The sequence below is a fragment of the Meles meles genome, chromosome Y (genome assembly GCF_922984935.1).
Source record: "Meles meles chromosome Y, mMelMel3.1 paternal haplotype, whole genome shotgun sequence".
Taxonomy (NCBI): domain Eukaryota; kingdom Metazoa; phylum Chordata; class Mammalia; order Carnivora; family Mustelidae; genus Meles; species Meles meles.
Genome location: NC_060088.1, coordinates 12,167,411 through 12,180,249, shown reverse-complemented (window position 1 = coordinate 12,180,249; position 12,839 = coordinate 12,167,411).

Here is a 12,839-nt window from a genome sequence, read left to right as displayed (position 1 = left end):
ACTAGATGCCTTTGCCTTCAAGGAGATATCAATATCTCAATAATCGAGATAGTGTTTTTGTGCAATATTTTTGAACATCAGTCAATGTAAAATATCTATGATGAACAAAATAATTAAATTTTTTAATAAAGATGGAGCAATACGAAGTCTAGCACAGCCAGATGTTTCCTTTATTAAAATTTTGATACTTGTTGATCATGTCTTTTTTACATGAATTTTTTAATGTATTGCATTAAAATACTTTTTATATTGATGACCGTGTATTTGGTGCCACTGAAACTTTGGGTCCCACAAAGTACCGCTTCACCCCGTCCTGTCATGGGTCTGCCAAGTAAGATGAAAAGTGGGAGGTGCATGGTCATAATTAAGAAAATGGGGCTGCCTGGGTTTGCTTTTCAGCTTCACTACTCTTCACTATTCTTTTGCTGTCCACATTGCGTACTGCTTCTCTTTATCCAGATACAAATGTGAAACTCATCCCCAGAGACAAAAATAAAGATAACAAATAAATTTCTAATCCTTTCCAAGTTCCATTTATAGAAATTTGTTCCAAGACACTACTACAGCAAGTTCAAAAAAATGCCTTTCAAGAATGTTTTTTCGTAGCAGAAAACTAACTAATGTAACAGAAAATTAAAATTGAAAATATAGATATCTATCCAAGTTTTCTGCCCATTTTTAAATTGGATTTTTGTTTGATGCTGAGTTGTATGAGTGCTTTATATATTTTGAATACTAACCCCTAAGGGATGGGTGAAATAGGTAAAAAGAAGAAACCTCCTGTTATTAAAAAAAATAATAAGTTACAGGGATAAAAAGTACAACATTAGGAATATAGGCAGTGATACTGTAATAGCTTTACATAGCAACAGATGATAGCTACATCTGTGGTAAACAGTAGGTAATGTACAGAATAGTCAAATCATTTTATTGCACATCTAAAACTGACATGATATTGCAGGTCAACTATATAAATATTGAGTAAATAAATAAATATCTTTGACACCTCTCCTGGATTTCCCAGAAATGGTGCACACTCAGCTCTACTCAATCTGAACTTATTACCCTCATCTACCTGCTCACCAACCTGTATTCTCTCATTTGCTCAATGGCTCTGTAGTCATCACTTCCTAGCGAGAAGCCCACAGTCTCCCTGAGCATTTCTCCTTCACTCTACTCTCTCCTTATAACTTCAGAAACTGTTCTTCATCTCTCATTTTTTTATTGTTGACCTGAGCTGCTATAACCTAGACTACTGTAGTGTGTCCCAGGTAATCTTGCTTCATTGCATCCATCATCTATGTGAGCCATAGACTACTCTTTCTAACATGCAAGTCCAATCTCCATTCTCTTCTGTGAAGGATCATTTTGGCCTTAGGTCACTAGCCTAGATCTAAAGTCCTTCTCTAATACACAAATGTTTTTTTTATGTGACCCTTGACTATCTTTATAGTCAGCCATACTGAGCTTCTCAGGGCAACCTGGCATATTTTACACATTTCTGTCTTTGTATATTATGGTATACTATATATATGTGTATATATATATATATATATATATATATATATCATATATAATACGATATATCATATGTGTATCTATCCACTATGGATATGTGTGCCAGGTCCCAGACAGAGCCTCTGCTCTTCCCTGTAGATGACTGGTCTTTCTTCAAGATTTTGTGCAAGTACCACCACCTCTGAAGTTATGTCCCTAGATCTTCCAAAATTGATAGCTTCATACATTTCACTTGATGTCGTAAGTGATAAATTTATTTTTTTCACTGCGATGTCAGGTCTTTAAAGACTGTATTCCAATTATTTTCAGAAATTTTTGAAACAAATATAAACCCTGGAAAATGGCTAGTCTGTGGTGGGTGCTGATTGAATGGGTGAATGTAAAGATGATAGGAGGACCGATTAAGGCATGAATCATGGATAGAAGGAAAAATGGGTTGGTGGATGGGTGGATGGATGGATGGATGGATGGATGGATGGATAAGTTGATGAATGGGAGGATGGACATCAATAATTCTTTTTTTTATATTGCCTTATGACATCAATAATTCTTAATTGCACATAGAACAGAAATTCTGTATAATGCCAACTTCACAATAAAATTTCAGTATTCCAACTTTTACTCAATGTGCTCTTAAGTTGGCCTCCAAGCTATGAATTCAATCCCAAATACGAGAGGGAAATGTGAGGGGAGGATGAAGCATCAAAATGGAAAGAAAAAGTTTCCATTCATTAGTGAACCACCCAGCATTTGGAAATGCAAATACAACAACAGTTGTTGTGTTCTTTTCCCTAGGTCACCAGGAGGAAATGACCTCTAAGATTGGCCCCCATATTTGGACTCAAGCTGCTTCAAAAGCAGAAATTATCAAAGAATTCTCAGTCCAGAGTTTGGCACAGACTAAGGAGAGCACGGTTATCATCACTGTGATGCACAAAACGATTGGAAATTAAGAAGTTCATGGCAGGTGGCCCTTCTTTGGCAAAACATCTTTGGGAATTGCCTATCCATTACCACATGGTGGCCTAACAAAACTCAAGCACACTATGTTCTTGTCTGAATTCTTCAGAAGCTTTTTTTTGTTTGTTTTCTGCAGTTTCAGTAGGAATAGAAATTTCAACACACTTGAGTTTATTAGAATTATGTGACTCCACTTTTAAACAAACATGCCGAGATTATAAATCCATTTTCTTCTCCCCTAAACAATGATCACGTTTTGGAGTCATTTAATTATTCCTATAGCAGTGTGCTTGGTCAGAATGTTGAAGAAATCCTTCAAAAGGAATTACATCTGTGACCCTCATGTACTGTCATAAGCATACTCAGGCCAGGCATCTCCTCTACAGTCAATATTGACATTTTATATTCTGTGTAAAGACTTACCCATTTTTCTTGCATCTTCCTATGTTAGTTTTCATGTTATTTTCCCATCCCTTCCAGTCAATCAACTTGATATCTCATTGTTATTTGTCTTATTTGATATTATGTGATAGTCCTTAGGACAAACTCCTCTAATAGACTGAAAGCACATCTAAAACAAAAGCTGTACCCTTATACTCTCCCCTCTGTATCCTTTTTACACTTCTTGAAGGACCTTTGCCTGTCAGGTACTCAATATTTTTTTTTTTACTTGTGTTGAAGTTCCGGTGCCTTTTTTCCCAGGTAACACTGTATTACTTGGTTCAGCTTCCTTTGAAATATTGGAATGAATGTAAACTCTCTTTTAATTCTTTTCACCACTCAAACTACATGTCAAACTCTTACAAAAACTCTCCATGTTCACTTCTCCATTTTTCCTATCAGTTTGCAAACACCACAAATCCTATATAGAATATTTGAGCATTCCGTGACTTCATGCACTAGGAGGACTACTGGTTCCTTTCCTTGTTTTCTTAATATCTCACCTATGTTGGATCAAATGCCTTGCATTAGATTTATTTTCACATTAGTGTTATATTAGCTAGTGTGTCTAAATTTGAGAATTGGTGATTTAGAATCTTTACTCTCTGTCCTACATATGTGATAATGATCAAATAACTCAATACTCAATAAGTATCATTTTCAGCTTCTATGCAATAGATAAAATAAAAATATCACCTATTCAGAGTGTGGTTACCAGAGTGGTCTGACATGTGAATCTTTGGATAAAGAGCACAATTGTAGCAACAGGTAATTAATAGATTAGTAGGGAACACAAGCAACCTCAAATCTAGGAGCTTCAACACAACAACCAAAAATGTCTCCTTGACTCATAGTGTAGTTAGCAGTGGATGAACAGCCTTCCTGGTCATGATTAAGGACCTTATCTTACATCTTGAGGGGCTGCCCTTGTGATTTTCTGGTCCATCATAAAAATGGCAGACTGGAAGAGTCAAACCATATTCCCTACATACATATAGTCGTATAAATTAAATATGTATATTTTACACAGACTGTGTGTGTGTATGTGCGTGTAAAATACACTAGTGTTCTGGAAAATAGCCAAATGTCTACAGTGACCAAATGAATGTCTAATTAACAAAAAGCCATGTTAAGACAGTAGGAAATGCGGTGTTTTTATTTACCCTTGCACATCTTACCCACTCTTTTCCCACAGACAACAGGGTATATTCTGAAGGAAACAATAACCAGCCCAGTTTAAATTGTAGGGATCAAAGTTCGCCTTATTTGCAACTTTCCAACATGCCTGGGGGCTGCCAGAGGGAATAGATGTACACAGCTTTGACAGGGCTCAATCAAAGTTCAGATGGGTAAAAGTGATACAGTTTAGATCTCAAGCTGGGAAATCACAAGAAACAGGAGAGAGTGGGCATTTATCATGAAATGCATCATTGCAGACACCTAGGCCAAGAGATTATGGCTAGAGAAATAAAATAGGATTGCTAAAGTCACAGTAGAAGGGGACTGGAAATACTTAGAAATCAGGACATTTTAAAATGTCCTGGCCAACAAAACATCCTGGCCAACAAAAGCCTGAGCCAACAAAAGCCTGAGACAAAGAAATTCTTTAAAGTGGCAAGAGAAAAGCAACTCATCCTGCAAAAATTAGTCTCAAAAATCGTCTATGGATTAGTCAGCAGAAACCTGGGAAGTGAGAGGCAGTGGGACAATACACTTAAAGTGCTTAAGGAAAAAAAAACCTGACATGAAATTCTATATCAATAAAGCCTGCCCTTTGAAGAGAGTGAAATTAATGTATTCCTCAACAAACAAAAGCTGAGAAAGCTGCCTGCCACAAAACCTGTTCAATAAGAAATGATGAAGAAACCTGTGAATTTAAAAACATGGAACCTTGAAATAAAAATGCTGGACCACAAATTGAAGACATATTATTATTTAAACATCTCTAATAGAGTTAATTACATATATTTTATATATTTGAGTGCTCCATGTTGGATAGATAAATATTTAGATATTTTAGATCATCTCGTTGGATTGTTCTATTATGATGCCCTTCTTCATGTCTTATTCACGTCTTTGTTTTAAGTCTAGTTTGTCTGGCTTTCTTTTGATGTCTGTCCATTTGCATGATGTTTCTCCACCTCAGTTTCTGTCTTTAGAAGGATGTCCTTAGTTCTGAAATGAGTGTTTTTTCAGCTGTTAATTGTAGTTAATGTTTTGAAAAACTGCCAATCATTCTTGAATTCTTGAATGGTTGGCAGTTTTTCAAAACAGCTGCAGTATTTTCTAGTTGTACTAGCAATGTTAAAAGTTAAAAGTTTCTCCATCTCCCCCCCATAATAGTTTTTGTCTTTTATTTTATCCATCTCACTAACTGTGACAGTGTTTCATCATGGTTTTGATTTGTTAGTGGCCAATGATGTTAAATGTTTTAATGAGCTTGCTGGTCATTTTTTATATCTTTGGAGAAATGTCAGTTTAAGACTTTTTGCTTGTTTTTAAACTGTGTTGCCTTTTTATTATTGAGTTGTAAGTGATCTTTAGATATGGTAGATAGAAATTCTCTATCACATTTTTTGCTCTGCAAATATTCTCCCCTATTCTGCTTACTTTTTGATGCTGTCCTTTGAAGCACCAAAATTTTTTTTTTTTTTTGACAGACAGAGATCACAAGTAGGCAGAGAGGCAGGCAGAGAGAGAGAGGAGGAAGCAGGCTCCCCGCGGAGCAGAAAGCCCGATGCGGGGCTCGATCCCAGGAGCCTGGGATCATGACCTGAGCTGAAGGCAGAGGCTTTAACCCACTGAGCCACCCAGGCACCCGAAGCACCAAAATTTTTTAACAAGGTCCAATTCATCCTTTTTTCTTTATGTCTTTGTTTTTGTTTATGACTTTGATGTTACATCTGAGAAGCCATTGCTTAACTCAATGTTAGAAAAATTTACTTTTTGTCTTTAAAGAATATAACTTTCATGTCTTACATTACGTCTAAGATCCATTTTAAGAATTAATTTTTCTGTATAAAAAACTCATTGAAAGTTATTTCATCTTTAACTGTTGTATACATTTGGGGGAACTTACTGATTTTTTAAAAAGTTAAAAGCTCCAAAGGGATTAGCCAAAGAGATTTCACTTTGACAAATCTTCTGTATTAAGAAAACTTGGTAAATTTAAAGATTAGACTAGTGTTAATCTTTTTCATAGGCTCTAAACTCTTTTGCCTAATAGTTTTCTCTTGCCTCCACTGTGCCACTCCAAGGGCTAGTTCTTCAGTGTTAGAGATCTGTTATATCAATTAGTAGAAGGGTGAAATTCTAGAAAAAAATTATATGGTCACCTTTTGTTCTGCTGTATTCTGAACCAGAAGCCACTGTGGAACTCTGATATTCTTTTTTTTTTTTTTTTTAAGATTTTATTTATTTATTTGACAGGCAGAGATCAGAGGTAGGCAGAGATGCAGACAGAGAGAGAGAGGAGGAACAAGGCTCTCTGCCAAGCAGAGAACCTGATGCAGAGCTCGATCCCAGGACCCTGGGATCATGACCTGAGCCAAAGGCAGAGGCTTTAACCCACTGAGCCACCCAGGTGCCCCATATGATATTGTTTTTAATTTGAATTTTTGAGTTCCTCAAAAAATTAAAAACATGAATACCATATGATTCAATTAGTCCCTAAAGAAAATGGGAATGCAAGTTTGAGAAAGTATATGCACAACCGTTTATTTGCAATGGCCACGATTTGCAAGCAACCTAAATGTCTACTCATAGATGAATGAAGAAAACTTGGTGTATACATAATGGAATATTATGCAAACCTATAAAATATTGGTTTTGTGATAACATGGAATGGATGGAGAGTGTATTATGCTAAGTGAAATAAGTCAGACTGAAAAAAACAAATATGTGATTTCATTCATATATGGAATCTAAAAAGCAAAACAAATCAATAAAAAATAAAAGACATAGGGGGCACCTGGGTGGCTCATTGGGTTAAAGCCTCTGCCTTCAGCTCAGGTCATGATCCCAGGGTCCTGGGATTGAGCCCCACATCAGGCTCTCTGCTCGGCAGGAAGCCTGTTCCCTCCTCTCTCTCTGCCTGCCTCTCTGCCTACTTGTGATCTCTGTCAAATAAATAAATAAAATCTTTAAAAAAAAATAAAAGACATAAATACAGAGAACAAATGGATGACTACCAGAGGTAAAAGGGAAGGATGGGCAAAATGGATGAAAAGAAGCAGGAACTATAAGCTTCAACTTTTGCAATGAATAAATAACAGGGATGAAAAGTACAGCATAGGGTATGTAGTTAATAGTATTTTAATAGTGTTATATGGTGACAGATAGTAGGTATACTTAGTGGTGAACACAGCATATGTATAGATGTTGAATCCCTATATTGTGCACTTGAAACTAATCCAAGATTGTGTGCTAACTAAACTAAATTAAAAAAGAAAGATGGAAAGAAAGGAAGGGAGGGAGGGAGGGAAGAAAGGGGGAGGAAAGAAAGAAAGGGAAAGGGAGGAAGGATGAATTCCCAAACTTTCAATTTCTTTCTTTTCAGAATGCCATTTGTTAAAGCACCTGAGTGAGTGTGAAATCTAGGAACCAAAAATATGACATCAATTTATGTAATCCCATTTACTTATTTATTAAAAATTTATTTATTTATTGAAGGAGGAGGGGAATCTTAAGCAGGTTCCAAGCCCATCTCAGAGCTCAATGTAGGGCTCAATCTCATTGATGAAGTTCTAGAATATGGGTGAGGTTCAATGGGGTGAGGTCCAGAGCCAATGACCAAGAAAGACTTCTTGAGACCTCTTTGGTGCAAAATCATGGTTTGTTAAAGCAGGGGGACAGGACCCATGGGCAGGAAGAGCTGCTGCTCTGGGGTTGTGAGGGGTGGCAGGTTATGTACTGTGGGAGTGGGGGGAGGTAAGGAAAAGGAAGGTTTCAATAGAATTTTCATATGCTAAAGAGGACCTACAAGATACCTGATACCAAAGTCTTTGCCATTGCCAAGGTCATTTTGCCCTCTAGCAAAGTACTAACATTAAGATGGGTGGGAGATTCCTAAAGAATGTCACATATGTCCCACCCAGGAGTGAGGGAGAGGGAAGATTGGAGGATGTCAGTTTTTGCTTTGTCCTCAGCCAGTCTTTTGTTCCCTCATCACCATGACCTTGAGATCATGGCCTGCACTAGAATCAAGAGAGGCCTAACCGGCTGAGCCACCCAGGTACTCCAATGTAAACCCCTTTTAAGTAATAGGGAAAACACTTCTTTCACTTCTGAACATCAGCAATGTACATTCTAAAAAGGATAAAATGCCAGCAATAAATGCTATTTCCTCACTGTGCTGTTGAAGATTTGAAGGATAACATGCTAAAGGAAAACAGTGCAACTTTCTTCATATGTTCAAAAAATCCTAACAATTAGTTTTGAGGGGCTAACAGATATTTACTTGTCTCCAGACTGGACTGGCCTCTACTTTAGTAAGAGTTTGGAGTACAGAAAATTGAGGCCACCATGGTGCATACCATAGGAGTCCCAGGAGGAGGAGAAGCCCTTGTCCATTTGACCTATAAGAGAGATGGAGCACCCAACAGGAAAAGTAGTCACCGGAATAAGAAGTTTCAAAACACACGTCGGAGAGTCCTTAAAGGCACAGTTAACAAAGTGGTAGAAGGAAAAAGGATTGTAGATGGGCCTGGGACAGCCAAAGCCAAAGCTCCCCTGGCCCCAGAGCTTTGGTACAGATCAGGCTGGAGAGATACACCAAGATTCAGAGTCCCAAATCCAATAAACCTGTATTACTCATTTATTACACCTGTGACAGACATTACTCAGATGGAAGACACTGAACTCAGATGGATTGGGCTGTTTGACAATACCTCACATAGATGAATGTTATTTAAAAAGACATATAATGTTTAAAAAACATGAAAATTACTTATAACCAAAACCTTCAAGATAATCAACATTTGAATGAACATTGCTTTTTAGTCTTTTTTCTTATGGGTATATACACATATTTTCTTATGAAACTTTATCTCATTAGTCCTTATTTTTAAGTGATTTTTACTCACTTCATGTTTTTGATTTGTCAGTTAACAAATCTCTTAACCCATCTCTACTCCTTAACTTATTTATAATTTTGCAAAACTGAAATAAGTAAAAAATCATGCATGTTCTTTAAATAATTTCACATAATTTCTTCAAGATAAAATCACATTAAGGGGTATAACATGAAATTATTTCTAAATTATTCTGCACACGACTTCAAATTTCTTGTATCATCAGAAAATTTTGCCCTATAACCAAAATTAATTTTATCTTGGGCTGATTGATAAATTTTGTATTCTAGGTATTTATTTCTTCACATAAATATTGTGTTTCATGGGGTCCGTGATCAAAGGAGCGAGACTGATACAAAGCGAAGGTCAAGCAAAGCTTTATTTCACACCAGCATCGAGAATCAGACTGAGAGTTCAGGGCTGTCTCTTATGGAAAGGGCAAACCCTCCCTGCCTCACAGACTAACTTTTATAGAGCAAAGGTCATGTGGTTGAGCCTGGCCACACACAGGTGGCCAATGAGATTGAAACCAGACTGTGCAGAAAGCTGCACAGTCATGCTAGGTCACACATGGGTGGCCAAGTGAATTACAATTCACCCCATAGTAGCTATTTGAATTAGCCTATCACCTTGGTCAGAATTGCCACCCAAGTTTGGCGCCTAAAGAGTGGGGCCCACATTCTTTGGTAGTTCGGGAGATAGTGTGTGTGCTTTACTGATTGGATGTCTCCACCTGGCCTGACTTGTCCTTGCGTTCTGGGCTCTGTTATCAGGGACTGGTCAACCATATTTTACTGGTTTCCCAGACTTGTCTTTAAGTAAGTTCCTTGTGGGGGTGGAGGGGGTGAGCAGGGTCAGTTTAAATTTTACTGCACAAACAACAAAATGGCTGTTTAACTGAGATGGAGTCTCTCTGGCTAAGTAGGCCCCTACAGTGTTTTTTCTGTATGTAATAGACATTGGTCCTTTCAAGAAACTTTTAGTTCCTTAATAAGGATAATAATAATTGGTTACAATTTTTTGAGGTGTTGGCTTAACAGCTCTTTTATTTTTTTAATTTTTTAAAAAGATTTATTTATTTCACAGAGATCACAAGTAGGCAGAGAGATGGGGGCAAGGAGGCTCCCTGCTTAGCAGAGAGCCAATGCAGGGCTTGATCCCAGGACCCTGGGACCATAACCTGAGCTGAAGGCAGAGACTTTAATGCACTGAGCCACCCAGGTACCCCTTAACAATGTTAGGGTACGGAGTCGACCACCCCTCAATGAGACGGAGAACACTCTCGATGATGCAAGTCATGCAGCGAGGCTTATTTCCAGCTAGCTAGGGTCCAAGTATATGCCTGGCGCAGCGGGTTTCAACAAGGACCCTGAGCTCTCAAAGCCAAGGGTTTATATAGCATTTTCAAGGCACTTTTTCATAGCTACATACATATCTTGTGCTCCACTTTGCCACCCCGGCGTCACTCTGGCGGTTAAGTGAGATGTAGGTTTAGAAGAAACTTAACTTTATTTACATTTCCCTCTGCCTCAGCCTCCTTCGGTTTTATGGTGGGGAGGGCGACCTTAGGCTCAAGAACTGAGCTGTTTGTCTCTGGAAATTGGACTATTGAGAAGATAGCTTCTTTGTTGTAAATCACTAGGACATTTGTAAACTGAGGGAGACTCTTGTCTTGCAGGATTGGGATCTCTGCAAGTTAACTGTTTGTTTTTTATTAACATCTGGTCCCTAGGCACCACCGCCTAAGCACCCTGGTGGTATATGATTAAGTTGTTTTTCCAGGTTTTAGCTAGTTCCTCTTATCTCAAGTCAGGTACGCAGTGTGGGCCGGTTACGGACGCCCAGTAAAATGCCTTCCTGGCCTTCAGGATGGCCATTCTTATGCTAACCCACTCATAGTGCAAGGTGCCAGCTTTTGCTTTGCCAAGATGGCTGTCAGGGCTAGACTCAGGCGGGTACAGCCTTGTTTTTCATGGCCTCCACACCTGGACCTGGTTTCCGGGACTTGTTTTTAAAAACCCTGGGGGAAGGGGAGCAGGGACAGTTTAAGAATTAAACAACAAAGTTATTGTTTAACCTCAATGGAAGCCTCTGGCTAAAATAAAAATATAAAGTAGGTCCTTAAAACAGCTCTTTTAAAATTCATTTTTCTCTGTTTTAAAGTGGTAAAATAGTTTTTCTTGCTCCTAGATTTTTCATCTTTTAATTGGCAAGGTGGTGATATCCATCAGGATGTTCATCTCTTTTGCTATGTATTGTAGAGTTCTTTGTATAGACATAAAGCACTTTCTTTTTGGTCATTTTAAAGTCAGGGTCATTGCTAATGAATGTCTCACATTCAATCACTTGTGGTACAAAAATCAATATAGAAGTGTAGAAGTCATCTGCAGAAAAGCTTAAAGCAAAATAATATCTCCAGATTTTAGAAGACAGTAAGAAGTAGACTTCCCACATTTCACTTCCACGTGAAATTTTTTTCATATTGTTTCCATTGACTGACATACTTAGAATCTTGAATTTCTGTGTGTGGTATTTGACAATTTGAGATTTGGGAATAAGGACTAAGAAATAAATGTGTTTCTGAATGATTTCCATTTTAATTTGCAGCCAACAAATTAGTTAGCAAAAATATACTTCACTTTGCAAATCTTGATTTGTTTTAAATTTTATTTTATTTTTAAAATATTTTATTTATTTATTTGATAGAGAGAGAGGTCACAAGTAGACAGAGAGGCAGGCAGAGAGAGAGGGAGAAACAGGCTCCCCGCGGAGCAGAGAGCCCCATGTGGGGCTCGATCCCAGGACCCTGAGATCATGACCTGAGCTGAAGGCAGAGGCTTAAACCACTGAGCCACCCAGGCACCCCTGTTTCAAATTTTAAATGCTTCAACTCTAAAAGTGATTAATATCCTACTGTCTTCATTAATGCTGAATAATTGTCACTAAATTCAGTATTTGTTCAGTACCTTTCTAAACACAACAAAGATGTACATGATTAACTGTGTGGTAGGTGTGATGAAGTTTTAGAATATAGGTGAGGTTCAGTGAGGTGAGGTCTGGAGCCAATGACCAATAAAGAATTCTTGAGATATCTTTGGTGCAAAATGGTGGTTTATTAGATCATGGGGACAGGACCCATGGGCAGGAAGAGCTGCTGCCCTGGGGTTGTGAGGGGTGGCAGGTTATGTACTGTGGGGATGGGGGAGGTAAGGAAAAGGGAGATTTCAATAGAACTTTCATATGCTAAAGAGGACCTACAAGATACTTGATATCAGAGTCTTTGCCATTGCCAAGGTTGTTTTGCCCTCTAGCAAAGTACTAACAGTAAGATGGGTGGGAGATTCCTAAAGAATGTCATTTATGTCCCACCCACGAGTGGGGGTGGGGGAAGGTTGGAGGGTGTCAGCTTTTGCTTTGTCCTCAGCCAGCATTCTGTTCCATCATTCCCCCCAAACAATTTTGACACTTAAATCTTTAAGGTTTTGAATGTGGAAGGTCTCAGCTTCTGTAACATCTTCCTGCTGAAAGGGGCATAGAGTTGTCCCTACCTACTCTGGTCAACACTGGTCAGTTGGGGAATGTGTAGGGAAGCTACGAAAGACAGAGGCAGCTGATTCCAGGGTAGACTGCTCAGGTGATCTTCCCAAATGGAAAGGATCGATCATCTGTGGAAGTCATGGTAGTGAAGGAGTTGATGCCAGGTGGGCAGGCAAGGGAGAAAACAGCAAAACATGATTAGTGTTAACCAAAAAAAAAAAGTGAAGCTCAAGTACGTTTTTTGCTAGTTGACAAAAGAACCCTTTTCTAGTCTAGGAGTTTAATTTATCATTAAAGGACTAAGGTACTGTT